Here is a 16,472-nt window from a genome sequence, read left to right as displayed (position 1 = left end):
AAAAAAAAAATCAGTTAGTGTTAATGTGTAATATAACACAATCAAAAACCAGCTTAAATAATGGAAAATTTGGTTTATTAAATGCGAGAATGGCTTTAAAAAATGAGGCACCAAAGGAGGTTTACTGGTAAATACAGAAAAGTCGTAATTGCACATCATGGAACTACACAGTTCAGGTCGCTGAAGGTTGTTTGGTATCAACTACAAATTTGGAGGTTTTGAAGAAATTATAGAAAGTAACATGGATTCAGGCACTTCATAAACAAATACTTAACAGGTATAAGGCTTCAACTGCTAAAATTGACAATTTGCTTAATAATAGATGAGTTTTCACAGTCAATATGAGGCTATTTGTTCGAAAGGAAGATGAACAAAAGAGTATTAACGACCAATATGTACCAGATGTGGCTAGTAATTGGAGAAATTTGATCATTATAAGTAGAAGAGGGAAGTCCACAGGATGAATACTGCACACAGGATGAGGGCCAGGAGGTTGGACCATTGCATTGGAGACATGAAGTACAAAGATGAAAGGTAGGAAAATGTGGGTAAGATTAAACACTGAACTGGCATCAAACATGTTCCTTAAAGTGATCATGAATTGTTAAAGAAATCCAAAGATGGAGAAGTCAAACAATAGTGCACAAAAAGATAGAAGTAATGGTGTAGTTTAACAATGAAAAAAATGAAGATTGATATTGCAGTTTCAACACAATGCTCACGAATGGAGAAATCTCCAAACTGTAATGGGCGCATAGCAGTACTTGGCTATCTCATTTTCTTTTTACAAAGAAAGGAATAACATCTCTATTTTTATATTCCACTCCCTTTGCAATAACGCGAAACATTTGCCTTCTGGATGACCTGGTGAACTTGGATTCTACTTTATTTTGTAATTCATGCATGAGGACTCCCAGATGCATCTGTATTGAAACTTGCTGCAGTTTTTCTCCACTAAAGTAACATTCAGCTCCTCTATTAGTCCTGCCAAACAGCATAACCTCACATTTCCACACATTACATTCCAGCTGACAAATTTTTGCCCACTCATTTTGCCTGTATAAAAGCTCTCCACACCTTTTGCATCCTCACCATATTAATTCCTACCTATTTTTTCTTACACGCAAATTAGCCAAGGCACATTCATTTTCCTCATCCAAATCATTGTTATATATCATCATAAACTATGTGCCCCCACCCACTCCATGAGATGCAGTTTGCTATTGTGATTAGACCCCATTTGTCCCAATTCGGAAGAGGCCGAGTGTTATTATCACTGGACTATTAGTTTAAAGATTGAGATAATGTTCTGAGCCTGGTTTGAATACCACCAAGGCAAACAGTGGAATTTGAATTTAGTGAAATCTGGAATGATAGACTACTCCTATCAGTGTCTTCTTTGCCTTTTTATTACTTTCCTTCACTCATATCGACTTAATGTGCACCAATCCAGGATTATTCCTTGCTACCATATTTATTCCATTCTCTATGAAACATACTACCCGACTCCCAGTTCCTTCATGCATGCTTTTGCTTAAAAGTCACATACATCTGAATATTTAATTCCCATTGTTGATATTTTCCAAACAACAATGATTAGCTTTCAGTTTCTATTACTTCACATTATCCTGAGATTGTCACCGTCCTTCAGCAGAATCTCATTCTTTGTCTGACACACTATATATACCTGTATAGGGCTAAGAGAGACAGAGAAAAACTATGTTGTTAATAAGTATTAAATGGACATTTCTATTCAAAGTTTGTGAGAAGATTTGTAGCTCGGGTGCTCGTTGCTGTGGTTCTGTTCGCCGAGCTGGAAGTTTTTGTTGCAAACGTTTCGTCCCCTGTCTCGGTGACATCCTCAGTGCTTGGGAGCCTCCTGTGAAGCGCTTCTGTGGTGTTTCCTCCGGCATTTATAGTGGCCTGTCCCTGCCGCTTCTGGTTGTCAGTTTCAGCTGTCCGCTGTAGTGGCCGGTATATTGGGTCCAGGTCTATGTGTTTGTTGATGGAGTTTGTGGATGAGTGCCAAGCACTGAGGATGTCACCTAGACAGGGGATGAAACGTCTGCAACAAAAACTTCCAGCTCGGCGAACAGAACCACAGCAACGAGCACCCGAGCTACAATTCTTCTCACAAACTTTGAACACCTACGGGCGAGAGACGCTACGACAAGCCAGGAAATGGGAATCCTGCGCTAACCGCCTAAGCGCCACATACGAACAACTCCGGTTACTGCATGAATGCCGAAAGAATCGAATCCTTCCACCAAGTGTCAGATACAGGCCACCAGTCAACAATCCACAAGCCAGAGACACAGCCAGACAAAACGGACTCAGGATGATCCAGGTAATGATTACAGACGCGCACAACCGACTTCACAGATACAGACATGAAATTGCGCGCCAAAAGTCGTTAATTTCAAAAACCACGAATCAGGAATGGACCCGGACCATAGAACAGGCTGTCACCATAGGACAGAACAGGACCACATACCGCAAAAAAACGGCACTAAAAGAAAAAATGGCCAAACTAACACACAACAAAGAGGACACCACAACACACACCTGGGTTAAAAACCTCTCCCACAGACAGCTCACAGACACGGAAAGAACAATACTGGCCAAGGGACTCAACTACAACCACAGGGACGCCAAGACAGCAGACTTCCTAGCAGCACTAGAATGCACACTCAGAAACAATGGACCGACAGAAGAGAACAACAAACAGTGAGACAAAGTATCATACCCCTGATAACAAGGAAAAGACAAACACATAATCTCAACACCAAGGTGAGGGAAGCATTAAAATCACTAAGAACCGATAAGAACATAATCATACTACCAGCAGACAAAGGCAGAATGACGGTAATCCTGGACAAAGCAGAGTACATCCAAAAAGCACAACAACTACTTGCTGATACCAACACCTGCCAAAAGAGGGAGTTTGACCCCATCCCACAGCTCACCAATAGGATAAACAACACACTGAGGAATCTACAAAAAAACGGAGAGATAACCAGGTCGGACCTGCATAGAATGAAACCTGAAAGCGACAACACCCCCAGATTCTATGGACTACCTAAAGGGCACAAACCAGTCATCCCACTCAGACCCATTGTATCACTACCAGGGACACCATCACATAAACTGGCGAAAGAACTACAGCAGAAACTGAAACACTTGATCAGCGGATCCAGACACTCTATACAACCAACACAGGAATTCTTAGACATCATCAGAAATATACACAAAGACAAGGAAGAAACCATGGTCTCATTCGACGTATCGGCACTGTTCACGTCTATTGACAAAGCCCTAGCCAGAGAAACAATAGCCAACCTGCTGAACAGCCATAACAGACAACAGGACGTTGAACCCATCAACAAAGACGGCATACTTAAACTACTGGACTTGTGCCTCACAACACACTTCACATTCAACAACCAGATATACGAACAAATCAACGCAATACACATGGGCTCACCGATCTCGGGACGCATCGCAGAAGCAGTAATGCAAAGGTTAGAACAAACAGTCTTACCACAAATTCAACCCAAACTCTGGGTCAGATACGTAGATGACATCTTTGTAATCATTAAAAACACGGAAATAGAGAATACACACCGGATCATCAACTCCACACTCACAGGAATCCGATTCACGAGAGAGGAAGAAAAGGACACCCAACTCCCATTCCTAGACGTGAGGGTACAGAGAACACCAAACGGAGAATTCACCACTAAGGTACACAGGAAAGCCACACACACAGACCAAGTCCTGAACTATGAAAGCTACCACCACAATACACACAAACGAAGTTGCATCAAGACACTGTTCAAAAGGGCCACAACACACTGCAGCACACCAGAACTGCAAAAGAGGAAGAGGAACACCTATACAAGGTATTCGCAAAAACGGATATCCTCGCAATTTCATCAACAGATGCCTAAGGGGGAGACAACAGAATGAGGACATGCCGCAATCCAAAGGACTAGCCACACTACCATACATCAAGAACATCTCTGAAATGACAGCCAGACTACTGCGACCACTAGGACTTATAACAGCACACAAACCAACAGCCACTATCAGACAACTCACCAAAACGAAGGACCCGATACCCAGTATGAGCAAAACTAACGTAGTGTACAAAATCCTATGCAAGGACTGCACAAAACTCTATATAGGACAAACAGGAAGACAGCTAACGATCCGCATCCACGAACATCAACTAGCCACGAAACGACACGACCAGCTATCCCTAGTTGCCACACACGCAGAAGACAAGCAACATGAATTTGACTGGGACTTCACTACCATTATCGAGCAAGCGAAACAAAGAACAGCCAGGGAATTCCTAGAAGCTTGGCACTCATCCACAAACTCCATCAACAAACACATAGACCTGGATCCAATATACCGGCCACTACAGCTGACAGCTGAAACCAACAACCAGAAGCGGCAGGGACAGGCCACTATAAATGCCGGAGAAAACACCACAGAAGCGCTTCACAGGAGGCTCCCAAGCACTGAGGATGTCACCTAGACAAGGGACGAAACCGTTGCAACAAAAACTTCCAGCTCGGCGAACAAAACCACAGCAGCGGAGATTTCTATTTTCACAGCAAGAAAATTCCCAATTTCATCATTAGCCGCCGAGCTGTTAGAATTGGAGCACTTGTGAAAGGAGTCATAAATGAACAAGTATCGGACAGATAATAATAAGGAATAGGGCAAACAGACCCAGGCAAAAATATGTTTAAAGAATCCCTGACTGGTTGACCAATTTTGTAAACAGGGAATGCATCTGTTTCTTACATTTCTTCGAAACAAGATCAAAACTTGGATAATTGGATATCGACGCATTATAACTTGGTGTGAAGAGGCATTTGTCTGCATTCAGGAAAGTTTTCAATCCAGCCAGTCAAGAAATGAAACGGTTGAATAAACGATGGATAAGATGTACTCAACAGTCCAGTGGTGAATCATTAGAAGTACCGTCCTGAATCTTGCACTGGGCAACAACGATGCCTGACGCACTTTGCTCAATTACACAAAAAGATAACCATAAAGTTACGAAATCGAAAATGCACAACAACTTCTGCGAGTGGTGAAACACCTTTTGTGGCTGATCGCAATAAATTTGACGCTTTTGAAGAGCCAACCAGGAATCGCAAGTTCAAATACCCAGAATGCTCTGCGATAGCGAACGTACTCTGTCCAAACCTTTGAATTCGATGGTGCCGAAATGACGCGTGCTCACCAGGACGGGCAGCGGGGCATTTTGGATACTCCTTTGTCTCGAGCCAGGAGAAAATGGATCATCGACTCACGGCGAGAGTATGGTGGAAGCGCGATAGCGCCAAGTGAACGGTAACCACAGATGCCAAGTGGCCAGGCGGAGCAACTCTGATTCGGGCCCCGAAACTCGCAATCAGCACCTCTTAACCCCCTCTCACCGCTGTCCCCTTCCCCCAAAAACCGATCAGAGTCAACTTCCGGATGACCCAATGCGCATGCTCGTCTATGGGACTTGCTTCACCAGAGAAAGCAGAGCTTTTTGCTCCTGTGTTTTGATGTCCTCGTGCTATTTATATTCTGCAGCGGCTGGAGTCGCAGAGGGCACCATTGTCCTGCAACATTAAAACAAATCATCGGAACATGGCAATTCCCCGTCTTCTGTGTATGTGCAAACAGTGTTTGATTCTTCCTCACAATATCTCTCGTTGAAATTATTCCAGTTTGGAAGGTAAATCGGTCCAGGTTTCTGATTCAGTGCTCTTCAGAATCACCTCGGAAGATTCGAGCTCATTCAGGCGCCATGCAAACACTCCCAAGGAGCGAGGACATGGGCCAGGATAAAAACTGAATGGTGCAACCGTCTGAACAGCTTCCTCTGTTTTTCCTTACAGTCGTGGTTTTTAATGATCAGAATTTATTAAGTACTTGCAAGTCAGGGTTTTTTTTTAAAGTAATAGTTTGTGGGTTTTTCTGTCAAGGCCATTACATGTTGGCCAACCTTAATTACGTTTGAGAAGGCAGGATGCGTTTCTCCTGTCTGTCTGGCTCAATTTTACACTGGACAGTGATTTCTTTTTATTCACTTAACAGAACTAATTTCAAGCAGGCATATTGTAATTGTGAGGCATCAGCTGATGAAAGTGCAATAGCCTCTTAACGCACATTTCCGATGATCACACAGACAGATTGGGCACAGAGTCTCATATGGAAGATAAAGTGTTATGCATAGAACTTGACAGAGGCAGATTCCGAATATTCAGGGGATTTAGGAAGTGGAGAAATGAATACACCCATAGTCATAGTCATAGTCCATGAGGTTAAAATGGAAAGTCAACCAAAAGAGAACTAAGTTTTGGATGTTGTGATGGGTTTGGATGTGGCACCGAGTAGAGACAGATTTGATTTGATTTGATTTTTTTTGATTTATCATTGTTACATGTATTGAAGTACAGTTAAAAATGTTGGCCTACCAGCTTTACAGCCAGTCTGTACAAATGCATGAGGATAACAACAGAATGCAGGATACAATGTTCCACCTGCTGAGATGGTGGAGAGAGAGAGATCAACACTAACACTAATCAGGTCAATTCAAAAGTCTAGTAACGGCAGTGGAAAAGCTGTTTTTTCAATGCAAACAAATTTCATATAAATTCGTTTTTTTCTGCTGATGGAAGAGGGTAGAACAGAAAAGGATTGGAGTAGGAGGGGCCTTGATTATTTTTCTGCTTTTCCAAAACATCGGGAAGTATAGATGAAGTCAATGGATAGGAAGATGATTTGCAAGCTGGATTGGGGTCGGTTAACAGGTCTATAATTTATTTTGGACTTGGGAAGAGCGGTTGCCATATCATGCTGGGATGCAGACAATTAGAATGAGTGAGTGGGAAGTGAATGTAGAGCTGAAAGTAAACAAATTCAGCAAGTATATTCTGTGGAAAGTATTGGAAGAAGAGCATTTGTAGGTGGGACTTTCAAAACAAATATCATATCAAGATCTGACAGCATCAGTCAGGTCATCAGACCCCGAAGGCCATCTACCTTTAGATGTGGAAGGAGATAATTTTTGCCTGTTCGGTTTATGAGAAAAATATTTCATGAATATTTGTCACCAGAGAAGCACCAAACGACATACCCTCAAGTGAGTCTATTCCTGTAGATTAACTGTGAAATAACGTTTTATAATTTGTGCAGCCTCAAAAATAGCGTTTACGAAGCAGAATAATTATTCAACTGTTTTGTGTGCAGATGAGCTTCTGTTGATTATCCAAGCGAGAGAGACGCAAGGACATATACACAATGGAGAAGCCTTGGAAATGTCGTTTCTGTGGGAAATGATTCAATTATCCATCCAAACTGGAAATTCATCAACGCAGCCACACTGGAGAATGGCCATTCACCTGCTCTGTTTGTGCTAAAGGTTTCAATTACTCATCTAAAACTGAAAAATCATTGACACAGCCAGACTGGGGAGAGGCCATTCACCTTCTCTATATGTGGAAAAGGTTTCGGTCAATTCTCGATCCCCCAGACACATCTGCGGGTTCACACTGAAGGGAGACCATTCATTTGCATTCATTGGGGGAAGGGATTCAGACAGTCACTTCATCTAATTGCACACCAGAGAATTCACACAGGGGAAAGGCCGTATACATGCTCTATGTGTGGGAAAAGATTCACCTACGTATCCCACCAGCTGACACACCAGCGCGGACACACTGGGGAGCGTCCTTTCACCTGCCCTGTGTGTCAGAAGAGATTTACACGGTCATCTGAGTTTTTGAAACATCAGCGGGTTCACACTGGAGGAAGGCCATTCATGTGCTCAGTGTGTGAGAAGGGATTTAATCGATCTTCTAGTTTACAGAGACACCAGCAAGTTCACATGAGTTAGAAGGGATTTGAATCCTCTAATATTGCTCGTGTTAATTATGCACAAGACTGAATCAGGTGAATTTAATCAGTACTTGTTTTGGATTCTGTTAATACTGGGACCTTTGTTTGGAATAATGGATCATTGGTTGCTTTCATTCTCAGAACTTCAATATCCTTTTCGGAAGCACTGTTCAACAGAGAAGCAAGGCGATTTATAAATGCATTTTTGTTAATTAAAAGGGAACAATAAATTACGTATAAGGAACCACATAATAGTGGTGTGAAACCTATATTCAAAAAGAGAATTGACTTCAAGAAACAGAGAATAGTACTTAAAATAAAACCGTCAGAACTATTTTCAAAATGGAAAGTGCTCGATCTTAATACTTTGAAGAGTAACAGGCAAAGTCGATAAAGATGACGCAGTAGATGTAACTTTTTTGTTTTTAAAAGGCCTTCAGTCAGTTAGAATATAGTCCATTCATGACAAAGTCAGAGCATGTGGAGTCAAATACTAGGTTTAATTGACAGGAAGCTCTCTGTACACCAGAATATTCATGAAGATGGGAAGCTCTGTTCCATATTGTTTGACCCGAGGAATGTTGTTACTCACTGCTTATATAAAGGATTTCGACTTTTGAATCATAAATTAAATTTTATAATTTAAAAATTAAAGTAAAATGGAAGTTTTTTTTGATATTAGTGAAGAGACTGATCTCATTTGCATAGAATAATTCACTTGTTTTAACGACATGTCAGTGCACAAATATGTTTTAGGACATTTGTCCCCTTGAAATTGTGCAACCTTTTGTTGAGATCCTAGCTGATCTGATTGCGACTCAAACTCCAAATTCCTGCTGGTAATCGTGGACTGAAGTAAGGAAATGTTCTCTTTTCTGGGACCTCCATTACCCGTTTGTGGAGAAATTTTCAAAGATTATGAACTCTTGAAGAAAAATAATTCTCTACATCTCTATTTGAAATGTGACACCTCTTGTGTTTGAATTGCATGGTAATCTCTCCCACAAAAGCAAAGTACTTTTCATCATCTTCTCTCAAGGCCCTCAATCTGTTTGTTAAATACAGTAATGGAGTACTTCCTGAGTTTATATATTTTAGCAGAACAAATAAGTGACTGTCTTCAGTTTTCTAACCTTCAAAATGTTGACATAATGTTGGAAAATAGCAATTGTATGCAAAGCTTTTCCGTGTATGAGTTGCCCACAGATCTGTGAAGATACCTTAAGTGTGCAAACATTATTCAGTTTTCGGAGAATTAAAACTCCAGCTTTAACAAATGAAAATGTTTGATCCTTAATCAAGATTTTTTTTTAAATTGGTGGAATATTGTCTAAATATTTTGTATATGGCAAATGATTTCCCCATTCAGCCCAGCTATTAACACAATGGAGTGCCATTTGACAATCGGGGCTGATTCTGCTGATAGTACTTTGATTAAACACATCCATGACGCTACTATGATAATGAGCTGTGCACAAGGTCTTGCATTCATACTGAATTTTATACATTGGCTCTCTGGCTCAAGATTCCATTTAATCATAGTACATAATTGCTGTTCACTTGATAAGAGAATTCAGTTGCAATGCCAATATTCCCTATGGAACAGAATTTTCCCTCTTTTTAGTACGGCAATTTTGTGAAGTCATTATGACCTTTGGTTTATGGAGTGTATAATGGAAAACATCAGTTGAAGGAGATTACAGCAGATGACGTCATGCAGCAAGGAAACACGTATTTCTGCCGAAGTTGTCTGAACTGACCAGGTTTCCAAAACTGAGCTAGCCCCATTTGATTGTATTTGGCCGACATCCCTCTAAAACATTCCTATCCGTGTAGCTGTTGAAATGTATTTTAAGTTTTGTAACTGGAACCGCCTCCACCACTTCCACTGGCACCTTGATCCTTCCACACACCACCATCTGCGTTAACATTGGTCCCTTAGGTCGCTTTTCAATCTTTCCACTTGCATTAAACCTGTGCCCTGTAGGTTTGGAAATACCTTGTGTTGAAAATACCTTGTCTATCCACCTTAGCTATGCTCCTCAATTTTATATAACTCTATACGATCACCTGTAGGCCTCCTACGCTCTTCTGAAAAACGTCCCAGCCTATTCAGCCTCTATTTGTAATTCAAGACTTCCAGTCTCAGTAAAATCCTTGTAAATCACTTTTTTTGCACACTGTCCAATTTAATAACATTCTTCCTGCTGTCCTCCAAATGTTGCCTCACCAATGTAATTTACAGCTGTAATATGACATCTCAACCCCTGGACAGAAAACTTTGACTGATAAAGGCATGGGTGCCAAGTGCCATCTTCACTAGTCTTTCTGCTTGTATCACCACTTAAACGAAAGTACGTCCAATCACCCCTAAGACTGATTTGACAACACTCCTCAGGGCCCTACCATTAACTGCAAGTCCTGTTCTGGTGTGTCTTCACAAAATGCAATGTCAGAAATTTATATGCATTGAACTTCATCTGGTATTCCTCTGTCCACTGCTCTAGTTAACCAAGATTCTGTAATACTCTGAGATGATCTTCTTCATTGTCCACTATACTGCCAATTATGGTGTCATCCACTAATTTACTAGTCTTGTCTCCTACATTCCTGTCAAAATCGCTGGTATAATTGATGAACAACAACAAACCCAGAAAGTGATCCTTGTCGCATCCTGCTGGTTACAGGCCTCAAGTCTAAACAACAATCTTCACCCAGTCTCCTACCATCAAATCAAGTTTGTATGCAACTGGCAATCTCTCCCTGGATCCTGTGTGATCCTATGGAATCTTGTCAAAGACGTCAGTAAAGTCCATGTCGACAAAGTCTGTCGTTTTGCCTTCATCTAGATATTTTGTCAACCTCTTCAAAAAATCAGTCAAATGTTTGAGAAATGATTTCCGACATACAAAGCTATGGTGACTATTCCTAATTAGTCCTTGCCTTTCGAAATGCTTGTCAATGCCATCTCTAAGAATCCCCTCTAACAACATACAACCACGAACATTATGTTCACAAGTCTGTCGTGCCATGGTTTTTCCTTACTCACTTTCTTAAAAAAAGGTACAACATTAACCACCCTGCGTTCTTCTAGCACATCACCTGTCTCTGGCAGGGGCCCAGTAATTTCTTCGTTAGTTTTCCAGATTGTCCTGAGGTACACGCAATGATGTTCAAGAATTTATCCGCCTTGATGCATTTTATGACTTCCAGCACCTCCTGTTCTGCAATGTAGACCAAGTGTTAATTGAAAACAAAACAGGGAATTTTGGTCTGCGGAGTCACCATGAGCGTCTCCTGGATTCTTTGGAGTAGCCACTTTCAAGGTCTTTCTGTTGGCCTCAGACAGCCCCAGGCCGCCCTTGGATACCAGTGGTGATCTCCACTAAAATCAAGAAAATGCTGTGCAGTTGACAATATACTTAGAGAGCTAATGTGTTGGGTGTGTGTGTGTGTGGGCGGGGGGGGGGGGGGGGGGGTGTTGTAGATAAAGGGGGATGCAGGGAAGTGGGGATAAGTGAAGATAGATGAAGTGTATGACCTGGTTGGTCAATGGGAGGATTGGATCCAGTTGGTGGCAGGGAACAGTGACAGTGAAGCGCAGCGCCTGAGAAGGGAGTTGGGGAAGGGGGAGGGAGGTTATTTGAAATTGGAGAATGCAATGTTGAGTCTTCAGGGCTGTATTGTGCCCAGGTGGAAGATAAGTTTTGTTCCTCCAAAAGGTGCTGTGGTTTGTTTCGGCAATGAAGGAGGCCAAGGATAGTCATGTTGGAAAGGGAGTGGTTGGGGGAATAGAATTGGGTGGTGACTGGTATATCCGGCTGGCCCCTGAGGACCTGGCTATGATACTCGGCGAGTCACTGCCAACGTTTATATTCGGCTTCCCTGAATTAGAGAAGACCACATTGTGAGTACCTGATGCAATAAGCTAGGTTAGAAGAGAGGCTGGTGAACCTCTGTTTCACCTGAAAGGGTGGTTTGGCGCCCTAGGTGGTGAGGTGGGTGGTGTGCTCGTAGTTCTTGCATTTTTTTCTGCGTGAAAGTCAATGTCCTTTGGGTTCAGTGACGGGGGTGGCATGAACCAAGAACTGTAAAAGGGAACATTCGTTGTGGAAGTCAGAGTGTGATGGGGAGGGAAATATGTTCTTGGTGGTGGGGTCTTAGAGTTTTTGGAAGTGTTTGAGGATGATGTGTTGGATGCAGACTCTGGTGAGGTAGTAGGTGGAGACAAGGGGAAATCTGTCCTTACTGTGCTGTGAGGCAGATTTTAGAGAGGTGGAACAGGGAATGGATGTGGTGTGTCAGAGGGTTGTCTGGAAGTTGGAGGGAGGAAAAGCAATTGCTCAAAATATCTGCTCATTTGGGATGCATGCGAGTGGAATGTCTACTCAATCAAGCAGATGTGGCGGAGGCAGGGTAATTGGGCAAATGGAGTTTTTGCAGGTTGCTGGGTGGGAGGAGCTGCAGTGCGGATAGTTATGGGAGTCTATAGGTTTGAAGTAGATGGCCATCTGCAGGCTGTTGCCAGAGATGGTAATATTGAGGTAAAGGAAGGGGAGGGAGGCATCTGAAGTGGGCCAACTGAATTTGAGAGTGTGGTGGAGTTGTGGGTGAGGTCAATAATCTGCTCCAGTTCAGCCTGGGGTAGGACACTGCCCTGGTGCAATGCATGATGAAATGGTGAAAGAGTTGAGGGACTGTTAAATATGGCCAACAAAGATGCAGTTATAGCTGGTACTCATCTGGGTACCCATGGACACATCCTTGATATGTAGGAAATGAGAGCAGTTGATGGAAATAGTATTAAGGGTGAGGACCAGTTTAGTGATGCGGAGGAGGGTATTGGTGGAGGGGGACTGGATGAGTCTACTGGAGAGGAAGAAGCAGAGGGCATGGTGGCCATTCTTGTGGAGTATGGACGTGTATAATAACTGCACATGCATTACAAAGAGAAAGCGCTGTGGACCGGGAAACTGGAAGTTGTTGTAGATATGGAAGGGGTGGATGGTGTCACGGATGTCAGTGGGAAGTGCCTGAACTTGGGGGGAGAGGATGGAGTCACGGTCGGGCAAGATGAGTTCGTTGGAGCAGCAACATGCGAGATAACAGGTCGGCCAGTTTAGTTGGGCTTGTGGATCTTAGGGAGCAGTTGAAATGCCAGGGAGTGACTGGTGCGGACGGGTGGGGGAATTAGTTTGCAGGCAGTACACGGGAGATTTTCAGAGGCAGTGATGTCACGGACGGTATCCTCGATATAGCCATAATGGGTTGCGGTGGTTCATGGGGAAGGGGGAGGTAGGATATGGTGTTGGAGAGTTGGCATTTGGCCTCTACGATCGGAAGTTCCACGCTTCAGACTACCACGAGTCAGCTGGTTTGATGGTGAACCAGGAGCGAGTGGAGTGCTGCACGTTCGGAGGATTGCTATTTCGCCTTATTGAGCTGTGTTCGTGAAGAGAGTGAGGACATCAGATGCTGCAGAGTCAAGAGTCGATAAAGTACGCCTCTGGAAAATATACAGCAGGCTGCTGCCTGACCTGCTGTACTTACTCCAGCACCATATTTTATCGACTCATATGTGTCATGTGTGTTCGTCTCTGATTATCCCTCTCCAGCTTTTCTGTTCCCTCTGTGTCAATGTTCAATGTGTTCCACCCGATAAAACCCTGTACACTGTGCTCGTCCCTGCATGCCATTCATGAACTGGAAAATCAGTCCCTGAGTTTACATCGAGCTAAATGCTCCTGAAGATTCATGGAATGAATTCTGAACGTTCCTGGATGCATTTTTACTTTGCCTTTCTGTTTCTTTTTTTTACCTTTCCGTGTCTTTTCTTTACATTTCCTTTTTCCTCTTGTTTTGCTTTCGATTATGGATCTGTGAAATGTCAATCTAAGTAAGTGAATAGATGATCGAGCATTCATCCTCTTACACCATGTTTGAGCAAATATGTCATTGCTCACACCTGCAATGAAAAGGGTGGGTTTATATGGTCAGTAAGCTGTGAAAACGTTGATTTTAAATTGCCAAATGTTTGCTTTCTCTTGATATTTTGATACAATAATACCTACGCAATAACAATCGAAGCGCCCGTCACCTTGGCGGGAATCGAACCCGGTCCGCAGCGGCAAAAGCACCCAATCCTAACCACTAGACCACCAGGGAATGCTGGCGCCTGTGCCACCGATTGGTAAAGATAAATGCATAATGCATATTTCTGAGTATAATTTATTGCTGTGGAATGCCTGCAAAGTCATGTCATGACTTCCACTCTGATAGGACTCTTTTGCACATTCTTCCAATCCGAACTCCTGCATCACATTTCATTCGAATCAATTTTGTTACTTAGTTATTTTTTACGATCCTTTCAATCACTAAAGGTATTGATACTCAATTCAGATGCACACGTGTATCTAGAGGAACTCACTCACACCGCAATCCGTTTGGAACTTGATGCAATCCAATTCCGATGTGCTGCACTGTCTATATTAATGATAAATTCAAGTTATTGTTTTTGGATGCACGAAGCAATGCCATTTTGATTCCAATAGGTTTATTCGAAACCGCAAGCTTTCGGAGCCCCCGTTCCCCCCGCAGGCAGTTAGTGAGAAAGGATGCATCCAGCACAGACTTTGAAAGTAAAAGATAAAAGTGCCATACCACTTAAGCGAATGTACCAATCAAACCAAAGTGGCTATTAAGTCTGTAATCCCTTACAATGGAGGTGCAGGTTTCCGTTAATTAATATGTAAAGCTCAGAATTTATTTTAAGTCACTGCCCTAAGATCACTCCACCCAAATTAAAGGTGATATCTCAAGCAAAACAATGCATTTTAGGCATGATGTCACGTTTCATGCCTGGTCGAAACTGAGGACTGCAGATGCTGTAGTTTAGAATCGAGAGTGTGGTGCTGGAAAAGCCCAGGTGGTCAGGCAGCATTAAAAGAGCTGGAGAATCGACGTTTCAGGTAAGTCTGTTTGTATCTGAACCAGAAGTCAGGCTGGTTTTATTTCCAAAGTAGATTTTTTTAAAGGCCACCTTGACTGTCTACAAATCGTGTGCTTCTTGAACAAAATAAAATGTGTCTGCAAATACAAATTCACCCCAAACATTTATGTGCGTGAGTGCGCATGTATGTGTGTGCGTGAGAGAGAGAGAGAGAGCTTGTGTGAGCGAGATTGTGTGGTTGTTTCTGGGAGAGAGAGAGAGAGAGAGAGAGTATGGGTGTGTACGCTCTTCTGTGTGTGTGTGCTTGAGATAGTGTGTTCGTGAGTGTGAGGGATTACAGAATAACCCCGTGAGAGAGTATGTGTACGAGTGTGTGCGTTTGAGAAAGGGTCTCTGCGTGTGTGTGTCCATGTGTATGACTGTCTGCGTGTGTGAGAGCGTGCGTGTCAATAGTTTTGTGCGTCACCTGTTGTTGCGTGTCCCGAAGTTTACCTTGGACGAGATTTACTCATAGATCCGAGGGAAAATTTGGGTGATTGTTTTCCTGCCAGAATCATACAACACAGAAAAGGCCTATTGAATATGCAACAAATTTTTCTTCAGATGAAGGCAATAGAGAAAGTCAACTCTCGTTTGAGCAAAATGGCACCTCAGGCATGATATATCCCAAATCACTTCGATTGAAAATATCGACAGGATTCAAACTGGAGCGGGGAAACTCCGATGGATTTCTCGGTCTGTTGCCTTCACCACTCAGCCATGACCACATGTAACTCAAGGGCCCTCTGCCGTGTCTTTCTCTAGTTATACACATAAATCTCTTTTGGTTCTTTTGTGAAGTGTTCTCCTGCCACTGAGCAAGAATTATATCAAACTGCATCGATATCAACTTCCAGATGGAAGGATCCCGTAAATTCGATTCCGCCCATGAGCAAGACATCCGAGGGGAGTCACCCGAAATTGAAAATGGGTACATCTCAAGTGGACGCCATTGAATGAGAGAACATTCATTTATCGAAGTTGCCAATGTTAGTCTTCTTTCAAGCAGTCTTCTTGAATTTTTGCATCATTTAACATTTAATGAATTACAAAGAATGCCCGTCGTTGAGTGAAATAATAGCAAGAGAAGGGGAGGAGGTAAAGAGGGAGGAGATTGAATGAAAATGAAGTTGGAGGTGAAGCAATTGGCTTTCAACCTCGCCACGGATCAGAGGTGAGGGAAGACTAAGTTTTCTGATGGTCAATTGAAAACTTTAATGGTTACATGATTGAAAATCTGGTGACATTAATCTGTGTGCGATAAACATGAGGGAAGCAAAAGCGTGATGATTGTCTGATTGACTGCTTTGCACTGAGACAGGGTGAAATTCGTATGAAAGATCATCGTTGACAACATTTTTTTTTCCTGGTCTGAGGCCGTCAGTGAGCAGCCATGAGTTCTGGTATAACCAAGGCGCATTTTAATTGCGCTCTGTTCGTGATATATCTCCGACAAGCTTCAATGCGCACTGACTTTTAACATTATAATTTCTTCTAGTGACATTTTAAAAATAAAACGTTTACGGGAATGGTAAACCAAAGTGGCAACATCCTCGTCAGGGAATTAAAC

General features: G+C 42.6%; 2 pseudogenes; both read left to right on the top strand.

Moving 5' to 3' along the window:
• Positions 1 to 2,291: 2,291 nt before the first annotated feature.
• On the top strand, positions 2,292 to 5,232 carry LOC148140718 (uncharacterized; annotated as a pseudogene).
• Positions 5,233 to 7,307: 2,075 nt separating this feature from the next.
• LOC148140717 (uncharacterized) lies at positions 7,308 to 7,963 on the top strand (annotated as a pseudogene).
• Positions 7,964 to 16,472: the final 8,509 nt, after the last annotated feature.

Source organism: Chiloscyllium plagiosum, unplaced genomic scaffold (assembly GCF_037043375.1).
Source record: "Chiloscyllium plagiosum isolate Xiang-an unplaced genomic scaffold, Cpla_swu_hap1 HiC_scaffold_35, whole genome shotgun sequence".
Taxonomy (NCBI): Eukaryota; Metazoa; Chordata; class Chondrichthyes; order Orectolobiformes; family Hemiscylliidae; genus Chiloscyllium; species Chiloscyllium plagiosum.
The sequence above is the reverse complement of the archived record's forward strand: the minus strand, read 5'-3'. Positions and strand labels throughout refer to the sequence as shown.